The sequence below is a fragment of the Dermacentor variabilis genome, chromosome 2 (genome assembly GCF_050947875.1).
Source record: "Dermacentor variabilis isolate Ectoservices chromosome 2, ASM5094787v1, whole genome shotgun sequence".
Classification (NCBI taxonomy): Eukaryota; Metazoa; Arthropoda; class Arachnida; order Ixodida; family Ixodidae; genus Dermacentor; species Dermacentor variabilis.
In genome coordinates this window covers 22,868,513-22,883,606 of record NC_134569.1, presented here as the reverse complement: position 1 = coordinate 22,883,606, position 15,094 = coordinate 22,868,513, and the positions used below count along the sequence as shown (strand labels likewise).

At 40.6% G+C, this 15,094-nt stretch overlaps 1 protein-coding gene and 1 long non-coding RNA gene across 18 annotated transcripts in view; one reads left to right on the top strand and one right to left on the bottom strand.

Annotated features, from left to right (window-relative positions):
• The window catches only part of LOC142571506 (uncharacterized), a 91,679-nt gene extending 85,912 nt beyond the window's left edge, over positions 1-5,767 (top strand). The window contains exon 3 of the long non-coding RNA XR_012825890.1: positions 5,645-5,767. This is a non-coding gene — a long non-coding RNA (uncharacterized LOC142571506). The remainder of the gene's footprint in view (positions 1-5,644) is intronic.
• LOC142571500 (uncharacterized) overlaps positions 1-15,094 on the bottom strand; it is a 236,683-nt gene that overhangs the window by 218,058 nt on the left and 3,531 nt on the right. The window lies entirely within an intron of this gene.

The following is a 15,094-nucleotide window of genomic DNA, read 5'->3' as shown; positions in this document are numbered from 1 at the left end:
TTACAAAATCTACAGAAATGATTAAGTGCTGAAGGAAACTTGATCACATACGTACACTGCAAGGGTTCTCACCAGCAGCAATCTTTCTTTTTTTTTTTCTAAGTGGTCAAGTAGCACAGTCAGGTTAAAGACGTCATTAAAACTTCAGTTCAGCCGGTTGTCAAATCATACAAGGAAAAATAAATAAACAGTTCTGACAATAGTGCACATACATTCAGCGAGAGATATGCTAGCAATGAGGAATCGTACAAATGGTCAAAGAGCTGACAGTGCTTCCTGCATTAAACATAGCAATTCAGTAGATGGAATAATCAGAGCTACATTTTTTTTAAATATTACAGAAGTTATAGCAGCTATGCAAACTGCATTTGTGAAGCTGTGCTATTTGGTCAAGCAGACATAATGTGCAGGTGTAAACATTACAAAGGTGCAATTCATTAAAAAATGTTCATGAACAGTTTACTTGCATACTGGTCGCTCTATAGTATAGGTATTTTAAAGTTCAAGGGGTACAGGTCAATCGTTAACCGAGGCATAGCTATTTTTCTTGTGTTGCCACTCGTCGCAGTGTGTTTTGCACCTTTATGTTGAAATCATTGCAAGCAGGTGAAGACAATGAAGAATAGCTCGACTTCAAGTGTGCCATCGTGCTGCTCTGGCTTTTGGCCAACCAAGTCTGTGTCTTGTTGTGCTAAATGAACCCACATTTATTCTGCACCGTAATGAATTTGCTTTACTTCTTCGAGGAGGCTTATGGCCACCATCGTGGAGGCATGATATTGCCGATTACAGAGCAAGCGATGCCATTACTGCAAGGCACCAGAACTATTATTCACTTATTAGAAGCCAGTAGAGATACAATCACACACACAATGTAAAGTAGCAAACTATGAGCCAAAGTGCATATTCACACACACATGCTCAATAGAGCTTTATAAATTTTTTTTGCCTTGGAAAGCATGTAAAGCAACTGCCTTCAGCTTGATGACGGTGTGAACCTATTTAGGGTTGAAATATTGGCTCTGGGCCAGCATTGGTCTCCATCAACTTGGTGAATCAAAAACCTCACAGTTCATCATCTAAAACCTGGAACACTCTTATCATATTTATATTTGTGAAATTAATATGCTGCCTTCAGCTGACCAAATAACAGCTGCTTAAGTGCACCGGACTTAGCCAGCATAGCACATCATGTAAAACTTCTGAAGAATTAACTTCGGGAGTCTTTCATAAATGCTTCCTCACATCCGGATGTAATCCTTCACATCCTAATGTCCTCTGCAGAATTGCGGCTAAGCTGTGGCGCACCGAAAACGCAAACCATCGATTTAGCTCTCCATAGTTTACATTCGCTCAGCATTAACTTGAAAGATCACAAAAAATAATATAATAATAAAGTTCAGAAATGTTGCTCTTTCAATCACCCCAACTCAATTTTCACACTGGTGTCACGCTTTATATGTAGTGCACATGTGGAAAATATTGGTTTATCATAATTTCTTCTTATTATTATTATTCATGCATTAGCTTATTTTGCTTACGTACCATAGATTGCAAATAAATATCCTCGACTTCTGCACAATTTCTACAGTATTCAAAAGGTTTAAATGCAGCCAACATTCGTTTTTGAAACGCCACCTATGGAAATGGAAATTTTTGCAGCCTACAAACTCCAATACATAACTGAAGTAACCACACACTTCAGAGCAGAGATGCCAACATTCATAATTGTGAGGCAATTTCCAGTAGACAATAACCTAAGCACTAAACTCATATTAAAAAGGAGAAACACATTTGAGTGTTGTGCAGAGACAAGGACATTAGAAAAATACTATGTTGTACAGTTTTCCGTCAGAAAGCAAAACTGACAAAAAAACATTGTATAGACGTGTGTAACGAGTTCACTATGGTCATGTGCAGAGACAAGGTGCATGCCTGTTACTTGGCAAAAATAAAGTACAGTTTTCTTAAGTTGAAGTCCTTTTTGTAAAAGCTAGTCTTTGCTTTACAAATATCACTATGAATAGAATACACAACTAACTCTACTCGCAAAAGTAAAGTTCAGATCTCTCAGTTTTTAAAAATATTTAACTCAAGATGATATCTTCCTAATTCAAAGATTTTTTTTACTTGCTGACAAATTTATGCCAGCTTCTTTAAACAAATTCTATGGTATCGAATTATAAAGGCCGGTATTGTGCTGGCAGCCACTGCCATCGTATTGATATACCGTGGCTTTATTTTACGTTTGTCAGTTCGAAATTGCTGCAGAGGTAAACAAGGCAAAGATATTGCAGTTCAGGTGACACCATCATGAATCACATGCAAATGTCCTAGTTACCCAAGCGCACCTTGCTGAATATTCTTAAACTGCGACAAGTGTTTTTAGCAATGCGATCACTAAGTAAGAACAATGCCAAAATGTTAGATTAGATATTTAACTCAATACAAATTTAAGCTAGACATTTTAAGTTTCATTAAGTCCCACTGAAATACAACTCCAAGAAGCAAAATCTATCGCTTTATACACAATAAATTCATATTTTTAAGAGACAAGTTTTTATGTACTAGTCCCAAGAATGAATATGAATTCTGTGATTTGTTGATGCCACACCCATGCAGTAAAATTTTCCGTATTCAAGCATCACCCTTTCTTCCCCTCATTTCTCTCTGCAAAATTAGCCTGGTCTTCTTCTTGGTCAAAAGTAAATTTAATAAATTTGATGCACTTCCTTCAGAATTATTCAGTTTAAACCAAAAATAGTTGGCTGATTTGGCTGCACTTTCCGCACTAGCTTAAAGAGTGCAACACTTTTGTGTGTCTTTCCGATGCAGCGCATACTCTTTCTTTTGTGAGAGTGGACACGTGTTCTCGGGCACTTCACAGCCAGCTACATTCACAAAGAAGCAAGAAACTAAAATTATTTAGGCGTCACAATATGCATTTGACCGGCTCCTACTAAAGCTCTTCTGACCTGCCGCATGGTGTTTGCCCATGCTCTCAGGGCTCATTACCCAAAAAGATTGTCTTGTCCCAAAACTTAATGCTACTTTTTCTCTCTGGCACCACTGCAGATGATTAGCATTTCATGTTTCTGCTCAAGGAGCTGCAACTAGCCACAGGCATGGCAGCGTTGAAGTAGATGGTAGCTGGCGCACGGCTCAACCTTGTATGTGTGTGCACAGCACACTCAAAATGACACAATTCTTGGGTCACAATAAGCAGCATCAAGGCATAAAATTCCCGTAGAACACTGTGGTGACAAAAAAAGCTGCTATGACCATAATGATGCCAACTGTGCACGAAAGCACACAACAAAGCTTGCACATCTCTCTTCATTTTGGAAATAAGCATGCAGCACTACTGCGTCGGCACTACTTTCCGAAGTTTCCGAACTAGCACTGTTCTCTTGCAGCACTGCAGCTGAACTAGTTCAGCAAATGCAGCAAACCAATGAGTACTACTGAATGGCACAGAGTTGCATAGCATCAAGTATAACATGAACCAGTAACAAGTACAACATGAATTAGCATAACTATGGCTCAACATGGCTATTCCAGTTTGTTGCCTCCTTTGTTTCTCTTCACCTCATGTTAGGGATGCCGCTTTTACGGCATGCACAAAAGCAAAATTTTTATCTTTTCATTAAAATCTCATTCGAAGTTAAGGGTGTTTCCTTCACATTAGTCTATGCGGTACATGTAATGTAGGCAGGCTTCTCTGCTTTACAGTGGCAGCTGGTGCCTGGGTGTCAAATGACAGTACTGTAGCATAGTGAAATTTCCAACTGGTAGAACCACTCCGAGTGCATTACACGCACTTCATTTCAAACAATGCTCATTGCTTTTTCACACAAGTAGAAGGCGTGACAATAGCATTCATGTTGAAATGTAAACCACGCAACACAGGACAAAAGGACACACACAGCACTGTGCATCATGTGCGTCTTCTTCTTCTGTAATTGTCCTGTGCTGCGCTTTTCAAAATTCAGGATTATGAATCCTGACAAGCCCAAATTATGATGTTATGAAGGTAATATACAAACAAAGATTTTGGACAACATTTTTCATGAAAACCATGACTTCCCAACCAGCACTTCCCCTGTAGTTCAAAAAAGACCAAGGGATCATATGAATTAGGCAAGAGTTAGAATATATGGTAAGCCACAATCTTTAACCTAACCTAGCACAACCACAAGGCTAAAGTAAAAGGATCTGCAAGCACAATATCAGTCAACCTTTCAGACAATAAAAAATTTGAGCACACCAGAAAATTAATACAATTGTCACAAATAGGCTTTTCAAGAGTTGCGCAGCAAAAAGCAGGTCTTAACAAAGTTGTGCACAAGGGACTAAAATGACACGCATGGCACTGATAGTCTCTTCTCGACTATAAATCACAAAGCATGTCCTCCCTTCTGAACCACCATAACAGGTTCAAACTGAGTGAGCTGAACCTCTAAAATACTTGGCATACAGAAATATAAAAATAAAAAGGCTGTCATAAAGAAACCTTATTGTTCTAAAAGTGCGACATGTATAAAAAAACATAGAACATTCACTTTTCTAGGCTATCAGTCGGTAATCTTCTGAAAGTTAGGATGTTTCCTTTTAGGAATTCCCAAAACCATTGCAGATGCATGTACTGATGCAGCAAGCAAGATTGCACCGATATCTACAGGCGAGGGCAGCGATATTTAGAGCATAGCTTTTAGGCAGTCATTCCTGCGGCAAGCGTCAGCATCACTTGTAAAGGTTCATTCACACTAGGCCAACACGACACCGATTTCAGTCTGCAGACTGTCAGCGACAGCGTCTTTTCCTTCGTGTGGCACCTCTGTCGCACTCTACCGACGCCGACAACCTGCCAATGGTCTGTGGAGAGCTCGGTGTTGATACAGTGTGACAGAGGCGCTAACACGAAGGAAAAAACACTGTCGCCGACAGTCGGCAGACCGAAATCGGTGTCATGTGGGCCTAGTGTAAATGAGCCTTAGCAAAGCAAACAAGCACAGCCAAAGATGAGGGCACACGCAGTAATCAGCAGGAGACGAAAAAAGCAGCAAGCGCGAAAAGGCGTGAGGATAAAGGCAGAGAGGAGGGTGCAGTGGGAACCACGAGGTGGAAAGCGGAGTGTCAGCAGCAACCAGCATGGAAACAAAGCAGTGGCGTAGGCTTCAGAACTAATGTGCATGAGCTACTTCGCCTAGGGCGCCACCACCGCCAGAGAATTCACTCCACGCGACATGAGCCATGCATTGTCGTGTTCACACCTTTCTTTCTGAACAATGAGCGATGTAACCGGTGGAATTGCTTCATCTGCTGCTGCTCCTAAATGAGCTGCCCAAGCAGAGGCTCAGCACCACCGAGAGCACCCAGACGTTCAGAATCAAATATTTGCCACAATATATTGCGAATTCAAAATACCTAAACAGCTGCACTCAAAATTCACATTTGAGAGTACTTCAACCATCAATGAAAATTTTCTTCTTTATGCTTGAAGGGATTTCCATACAATTTGTGGTGCATAGTACTAACACGATGACGACATTTCGTGTGCATGTGTTTTATGGATGAAATTCACATGAGTTCAGTGAATCGGATGACAATTTTAGTGCTGTGGATGAATATACTTCACTTTCAGATGGCAAGCAAACGTTTTCGGATGAGCGCACATTGAAAGACGGCAACTGTGGAAACGCTAAACTTGCAGTGCAAATCCTGACCTCCATGTATGAGAATGCTTCAAGCGCTTCTAAAATAAAACACCCAACACGTATTCGTTTACCAGAGTCCTTTTTCTGCAAGGCATATAAACGCTCAAAATGGCTCCCGACTGGAACAATCACGTACGACTGCAAAAAGGGTAATTTTCTCTTTCTTTTTTTTCCTTTCAAGAGAAAAAAGCTTTTGTATCTGTCATGTTTACCAGAGCAAACATTGAATGATAGAATGCAGTACTAATACCCAAGTCACACAGGCACTTTTAAAGTCCTTTACACCGAATACCGCCTGGGGTTCTTGAACGTGAACCTGACGCACGGTACACAGGCGTTTTTGCATTTCCCCTCCATCGATATGCAGCACAGGATTCAATCCCGCACCCTCAAGGCAATGCCTTAGCCACTACACCACCACACAGGCTCCTTTCAACCAATGATCCCTTACTTCGAGAGAAGTTGCACATGGTTACGCGGGCACATCAAAGGAGGCCTGGTCAAAGAGAGCTTTGAGTCAATTGAGTCCACGTTTGTCCTTTGAAATGTCAAGAGAATACTCTTGAGCCTAGAGAGCCTAGAGTTCTGTATAAATACAGAAGTTAAATTTTTACCTAAAAACAAGTTTCACTGTACTATAGAAGTTTCTAAGCACTAAATACTGTCAACAACAGAGATCTCACTCGCAAATGTGCCAGTACAGCAGCACCGGCACGGCCTGTCACCATCACCAACATTGATGCAGTATGAGTGCCGTGTGCTATTTGGTTATCAGCTGCTAAGCATCTAAGTGTCCTCGGCTGTTTTCTGCATGTCACCTTTCCTTTAGTTCCTCATCACCTTTGTGTTTTAGGACAGGTTGCAGTTTCTGTTAAAAGCTTCAGGCGGAGACCATGTCAAGACCGCGTAGCACTGACACACATTCCTTGAACTAATGTTTTTTGGGGAGCTCTATGCTCCTTAACTTCAAAGGAGCTTTGGTATGCCTGTGTGACTGGGGTAGAAGTTTAAATTAAGGAAGTGGACCAACGTCTCTCATAAGACACTCAGCACAGACAAAGAAAATATGTATGTATGTATGTATGGTCAAACCCTACATGATGACAAGTGGCAAAACGCTACAAGGTCTTGGAAACAGAGAAGTTGGTGCTTTCTTCCAGGGTTGCCACAGATATACATTGAGTCTCGTGAACTTCTGCCAGAAATATCAGCTGATGATCTTGTAGAGCACCTTAAGGCCCATATTGGAGGGTGAACCTGCAGTCGACATACACAAATGCTGTGAAAAGTTACCACTTTGATTTCTTTTACTATGCATGACAGTCCCGAAAGGCTCACAGGCAGCAAAATGTAAATGTTTAGACATTATCTGCTGTGCAATTTTATAAAACTTTTTGAAGGCCTCGCACTTTTATGCCAAATCTGTGCAGCTCTGCCAGGACCACTGATGCTCGGCTACAATTTCTACCACTTTACTGAGTACACACTATAGACCCCCTCCTCTCTATCCCAGCCATTAACTGGGGATGCAGAGTACTTGAGCAGCCTAATGGCATGGAATCATTAGTGCTTGTTGCAGAAGCTAAGCTCCCAGGCCCAGTGCCTTCTGCATATATTTGTATGCCTAAGAGCCGTGTTGTTGACGAATATCTCCAGAGACCCTCCGTTTCCTGCACTCTTGTACCATAGTGGTAACAATGAGTGAGCAGAGTGTCATACATGCATTGTATACATGTCCATTACAGCCATTGAAGTGATAACTTCTACGCACTGCTCGGTACTCAGCATGTATGTTCCATATACAAGAGCAAGCTGCAGTTTGAATCTCACTTACAAATTTATGAGAATGCTTACTCACAATAGAGCAAGAGCAGATGCGCTCATAGCCCTTTTGCAAACTCTTGGAGCCCTTCACATAACCAGCATTCCAATATGAGAATAAAGCAAATATATATATATATAAATATATATATATATATATGGCTTTCAAGGACCTGCAAAAGCCCCAAGGGTGAAACAAGAAATGAAATTGATTTCATGTTAGTGCGGGCTAGGATTCAGCTCAATTTTAACAGAGAAAGAGTAAAATTGGTAAAAAAAAAAAAAAAGAACAGGTCAACTTAGAGGCAGTAAGGGTAACAGCAGACAAATTTAGGCTGGTACTTGCAAACAAATATGCAGCCTTAGAATAGAGAGATGATGATGATGACATAGAGGTAATGAATGAAACCATAACGAGGCTGGCTTCAGAGGCTGCGATTGAAGTAGGACGCAAGGCACCAAGGCAACCAGTAGGCAAGCTCTCCCAAGTAACAAAGGACCTAATAAATTACAAAGAATGAAAGTGTCGAACTCAAGAGATAAGATGGAATTCGCAGAACTGATCAACAATGCGAAAATAAGTGATATTCGAAATTATAACATCAGGAAGACTGAAGAAGCCGTAAAAAATGGACGCAGCCTAAAATCAGTGCGAAAGAAACTTGGCATAAAACAAACCAAGATGTATGCACTGAGATCAGCAGGGTAATATCATCAGCAATCTCGAAGGTATAAGAGCAGCAGAATAATTCTATACTGACCTGTACAGTACTCAGAGGACTCAGGAGAACTCTATTCAGAATAATGAACAGTATACAGAAACTCCTCCTATAACTAGATATGAGGACAGAAGGGCCTTGCAAGGCATGAAACGGTCAGGAGAGGATGGAATAACAGACGATTTAATTAAAGATGGAGGAGACATAATACTAGGAAAACTGGCAGCTCTCTATACAAAGTGTCTATTGACTGCAAGGGTCCCAGAAAACTGGAAAAATGCAAACATTACACTAATCCACAAAAAGGGAGACGTTAAAGAACTGAAAAATTATAGGCCCATTAGCTTACTCCCAGTATTATATAAAATATTTACCAAAATAATCTCCAATAGAATAAGGGCAACAACACTGAACTTTAGTCAACCAAAGGCTTTAGGAAGGGATACTCTGCAATGGATCGCATCCATGTCATTAATCAGGTTATCGAGAAATCCGCAGAGTACAATAAGCCTCTCTATATGGCTTATATAGATTATAAAAAAGCATTTGATTCAGTAGAGATACCAGCAGTCAGAGGCACTGTGTAATCAAGGAGTACAGACTGCTTACGTAAATACCCTGGAAAATATCTACAGAGATTCCACAGCCACCTTAATTCTACAGAAGTAGAAAGATACCTATAAAGAAAGGGGTCAGACAAGGAGACACGATATCTCCAATGCTATTAACTGTGTGCTTGGAAGAAGTATTCAAGCTATTAAACTGGGAAGGTTTAGGAGTAATAATCGACGGCAAATATCTCAGCAACCTCTGATTTGCCCATGACATTGTTCTATTCAGTAATGCTTCGGACGAGTTGCAACAAGTGATTGAGGACCTTAACAAGGGGAGTGTAAGAGTGGGGTTGAAGATTAATATGCAGGACAAAGATAATGATAAATAACCGGGCAAAAGAACAAGAGTTCAAGATCGCAACTCAACCTCTAGAGTCTGTCAACGAGTATGTTTACCTTGGTCAACTAATCACAGGGAACCCTGACCATGAGAAGGAAATTCAAAGAAGAATAAAAATGGGTTGGATTGCATATGGCAGAGGTCGTGAGCTCCTGACTGGGAGCTTACTGTTATCATTGAAAAGAAAGGTATACAATCAGTGCATTTTACCAGTGCTAACATATGGGGCAGACTTGAAGAGTGACAAAGAAGCTTGAGAACAAGTTAAGGACCATGTAAAGAGCGATGGAACGAAGAATGCTAGGCATAGCTTTAAGAGACAGAAAGAGAGCGGCTTCGATCAGAGAGCAAATGTGTATAGACAATATTCTAGTAGACATTAAGAGAAAGAAATGGTGCTGGGCAGGTCATGTAATGCACAGATTAGATACCCGTTGGACCATTAGGGTGGTGACAGAATGGGTACCAAGAGAAGGGAAGCACAGTAGAGGATGGCAGAAGACTAGGTGGTGCGACGAAATTAGGAAATTTGTGGGTGATATTTGGAATCGGTTGGCGCAGGACAGGGGTAATTGGAGATCGCAGGGAGAGGCCTTCGTCGTGCAGTGGGCATAAAATAGGATGATGATGGTGATACATACATATATTGGCGTGCTTCCATATTTTGTTCATGTAGCAAATGCGTGTTCAGATCTAAGCCTTTCAGTAAAGATCCTTACCAACCCAAACTGAGGTGTTAACAATGCAATCACACATATTAATGCTTGGTATATTATACATTAAGATTTGATACAGTAGCTTAAGCACCAGCAATGGCAAAACTAATTTAATTCAAGCTGTCACGCACAGGTCTTCCTCACGTACAAAAATACCTAGTTAACAACGAAAGTCCAACAAATATTTCACATCACCCAAATTATATTTTTACTAAAGTCAATGCTAATAATTTCTATCTTCACAACCCTAGCATCATCATCCTTACCTGTCTAACACAGTCTGTAATTTTTTTTGTTACACTTAGCCAAGGTCCATACCCAAGTGAAAATTACCCACAAGTAAAAAATTATCCATGTGTAACAAGACTGCTGAAAAGGGTCAGTTACTTTTATGGCAACAGTAATAAAAGAAAATCTAATGTAACTTTCCCCTATCTTTTCACCTGCATCTTTTGCAGTGCTGCAGGGCAGTTCAGGTGTCCACTGAGAACTGTGACAGAATGCCCACAGCGCTTCATCTTCTCCTTTTCTACATTACACAAAGCTACTACTACTAATCTGAATCCGAACAATCATGAAATGCCAAAGACAGAATTTTACAATGATCAAGCAAAGGAGCACCACATTGGTCTAGTTGATTCATCTTGCATAAGGAACAAACAGCACAAAAAGCAGACATGACAAAGGCCCCTTTGTCTTGTCCTGTCTTCATCTTGCATCAGATGTGTTGCATCCTTCTTTTTGTCAGTGCTCATGTTATGTCCTTCTTTGCTGCAAGTATGTTGTCTCCTCCCTTGTCCTACACTTTTTTGCACTGTTTGTCCCCTCTATGAGGCCTTTGTACCTAAATTGAGAAGAAAGCAGAGCATTCATGTCTTCAAATACCAAAAGAATGTATGCTCATGCCCTGAACTAATGTAAACACAAGAATTTTCTAAAAAAAGAAAAATTTTACTCGTACAGTGTTTTAGGTTTTACCAGTTTTATTATTTGGACAACAGTTTTTCTGGACACAGCATAGTGCACAATACTTAAGTAAAAGGTACTTTGGAATGCTTGTTGAACAAAGTAAACAAACATTGCCAATCCGTCATAGAGGCTGTGGTGAACATGTGAGTGAAATATTACTGCGATGCATGCATCAGGGAATTTACGATCTACCATCAAACACAACGAAAGATTGCTTGCTCTTGCCTCCTCAATACCATCATGCAGTGTGACCCAAAGCAGCTGGCCCACCAACGCTACTGACCGATTTTCACTGTGAGAGTATTCTCAGCAATACAAAACTGCTACTTTTCAGTTGACTGAGAAATGTATATGTCTGCGATCTTAAAAATACAGAAAAATCATTTTGCCTTTGCACTGTTTGTAGCTGCACATGGCCTTCGAGGTGGCAGAGGTGTTACTGTGTGGCATAGTTTACCACAACCGCCACGAGGTGCCACAAGCCCTTTCGCTGCCGCAACGCTGAACTTTTGGCCGAGGGTTTGCCCTCTTGGCTTCTCCACTGTGCAGCTTCCAGCACACTAGCAGAGACGAAAAGAGAGACAAAGCTAAGTATCGGTGTGATAACTCTATGTGTAGTTGAAGGATATGAAAAATTATTTTGCAGCATGAAATTCGTAAGATGACGTCCTTTAATAGTGAGACAATGCTATGAACTCTTTCAGGCCCCCTTTCATGAAGGTTGCAACATTTTGCACTATCTGCTCATGTCTTTTTTAGCATTCAATGACTGCCCTCACAGAGTAAACATGTATAAAGAATATACACGGCGTTCAGAAGATATGCTCAAAATTCCTTATTAGGGGAAATGCAATACCTAAGCAATTTCCTTGGGACTGCTTTTACCACGAAGGCATACATATTAGTATGACAAGGTACTATACAATTATACAATACAATCACAATTAGACAATTATAAAAATCAGACAAATTTGAACCCTTTGAGGCACCAATTCTGTTGGTTTAAAACTTAGTTTCACTGTATTCCTCGCATCTTCAGAATTATAAAAAATCATACAGCTGCATAACAAAATAAAAATTTGCTACTCTTTAGTGAGGTTTGTCAAGTTTACAGAATGTGGACTCCAAACAAAAATTCGCCACAGGAAGATCATATATGGGAACATGAACTATTTCGTGTCTAGTAGGCGTGAAAAGCATCTATCCAGCCACTTGAAAATTACACCTGGTGCAACACACTGCAAAAAGCAATGGAAGAAGTGAACCCACTGCATATGACATTCTCACACACACGGGTAAAAATAGCTAACCGTCTACATCCCCACTGAATTTAATAAAACATTTTACACATTTTATTCAAGCTTGCAGCACGACTCCAGTCAGAAGCGTTTCAAGGTGTATGCGACACATTTCAATGCCTTTGCTTTCATTAGTGATCTTGCTGTTGATGCACAATAGTGTATACAGCACTTTAAAGGATTCATTGACAAATTCAAATGATTAATCCTAATGAAAGGCTCGAAACCCAACATCCAAGAAATTCGTAACTGGTTTCAGAATGCAAAAAGCTGGTGCTACTTATTTCTGCAGTGTAATAAAAACCAAAACTAAACTGCCAAAGAGCACTACTGTTGTGCCTAAACAGACATCCTTGAGCAACACGTTTCTGCCTCATTGTTTGGCAAACATGCAGTGAGGCTCCCTATCAGATGCTTCATGTTCGCTCAACAATGAGGCACTGCTGAAATTAGCAGTCAGCTTTTTGCATGTCTCGAACAGGTTATGGACTCTTTGGATGATGGTCTTTATGTCTTTCATTAGAATTAATAACTTGAATGCTTGAAATAAAAAGTGAGTATAATATTCACTTACTTTTTAATTACTAGCCTGTAATTTTATCATGTATGCCCTGTGGTAAAAGCAACCCAGAGGAAGCCATCTAATTATTACATCTTCCCTATCTGAAAGACTGCCTAGCAATTTTTCTTAAAAATCCTGCATATAGATCCATGCTGTGTTTTCAAGGCAGCAATATTTAGTGGCCAAATAGGAAATGATGATGGGACCACGGTAATGTGAAACATCCGCCTGCAGCACAATTGTTTTACAGCAGAATCAGTTGCTGTGTGCAATGTTTTCAAGGAAGTATAATATGTGTGCGAAAGTAGATATCAACTCAAATAGCAAAAAAAAAAAAAAAAAGGCTGTGAAGTGTGGGCTCAGGAACCAGCAAAGGTTTGCTGTGGCAAAAGCACAGAGGAAAACAACACCAGCTTTTTATAGTTCTTAAGAAGCAGGAACTTTCTCCTAATGGCATCTGCACAGCTAGTCTGCTGCTGCCAAATGACTCAGACACTCAGAAAGCAGACACCTGTCCTTAACATGTGCAGGCAGGTACTTGTACTTTTCTATAAATAGTGAGCTGTGGTGCATATACTCTACATACAAGTTCAAACAACAGAGCATTCAAAGTTGAACAGCAAATGATGTGAAATAGCTAGCAGACAGACAAGCTTCTAAAGGCAAGATAAAAGTAATTGTACTCAAGTCTAAAGATGCTGCATTCTATTCACTTTGCCAATAAACAAAGTCCCTTCTATAAATGAAGCAGAAACTGTGGAATGTGAATTGTGCGCCATGTTCAGGCCGCATGCCACAAAGCTACATAGGTAACTGGACTTATTTCTGCCACAGTGCTATATTGTGTCACAGTGTTATGGTGTACAAATTACACCATAATTTTGTAAGAATGTCTGCACTGGATGTGCCATAACATTGCAGGCATTATGTCGACAAAATTGTTTGTATTACTATACTATATATCCTGACTAGGGCAGTACACTTTCAAATGTCATAATCAGCTCTCGTTATTGCATGATCATGGATAGGGACATGAAAATGAAACAGGCCAATTTATGCGCTTAAAACGCATGGAACTACCCTGCTTCATGAACTAACCACAACTGAAATTTCAGCTTCAAGCTATTTTAGCAGCGTGTGAAACTAGGAAGTTATGGCTTCCAAGTGATCCTTATTTATAACACTTATGTTACAAAAGTATAACAATTGTAAATCAGCGTGGTGCGCTATTTTAAACCTGCGCTGGCTAGTTAATGAGGTGCATATATGAAGTTCTTGCAAAAACATTTAACGCATACGAAACCTGAAGCCTCAATGTTGAAATTATACGCAATATACCTGCGAAAAGGAAAAACTGACGTCCACCCGAATGGTAGCACGAAGCTACAAAGGGATATACCTGCACCTCACACAATAGTCCGGCAGTTTTAATCAGGAAAGGTGTGCATGGTCAAAGGTGGGACGAACATCGAATACAAAGCTCCTTATTTACAATTACTCCACACTCCAGTAGACAGTCGAAACTACGTCTGTTGACGAAAGCGCAACATACAAATGCACACAGGGCAGTCTCCATGCAGTGTTCTCTTCGAGCAAAGCCCAAATCGCAGGGGCAAACGTGTTTGCTTTGTCAAGTCTGCGGCGAGAACTCAAATTTAACATTTCAGTATTTAGATGATCTCGAGGACAGCACAACAGTTCAATGGTGCTAGGTAAAAGTAAAGCAAAATGTATGCCCAACCTGCTGCATGCTAGCCACACCACACTTAAACCAACATTCTAAACCATTCGACATGGCCGCGGTTTAAGAAATGCAGTACAGCAGTTCGGTCTAGTAAAAAATTTGATACACATACCCAATTCACCAGTTCAGCACCTGGGCATAATCCAATGAAGATGTTTGGCGAAAACTTGCACCAACCAAATTTCGCATGGGTCGCTGCGATTATGACACTATAACGAGTTCAAGGCGATTGGTAGAGGTGGACCTCTCAAGCCATTTCCGAATCTAGTTCATTCGACGAGACTCGTCACACGCAAGGCTCCAGTGCGGACGTTGTCTACCAACGCTACGCCATTCGGAAATAGCAGCTCCCCCACGGTCTTCAAACCTCGGCGTATAGCTTTAGCGTACCAAACCTTTGTTGCCTGCATCACATTCGACGAAGCCGTACGCAACGATGAAAAACTGAAGGAAGCAAACTAGTTTTTTGAAAAGCAATATGGCTGCAACGGACTTTCACACAAGGCTTAGCGCGCTTGAACGAAGTATCACCTAGCCAGCCTTGTTCGGTATTGCAGTCTTGAGCCGCGGCTGCAGCGTAGACGAGGAGAATCT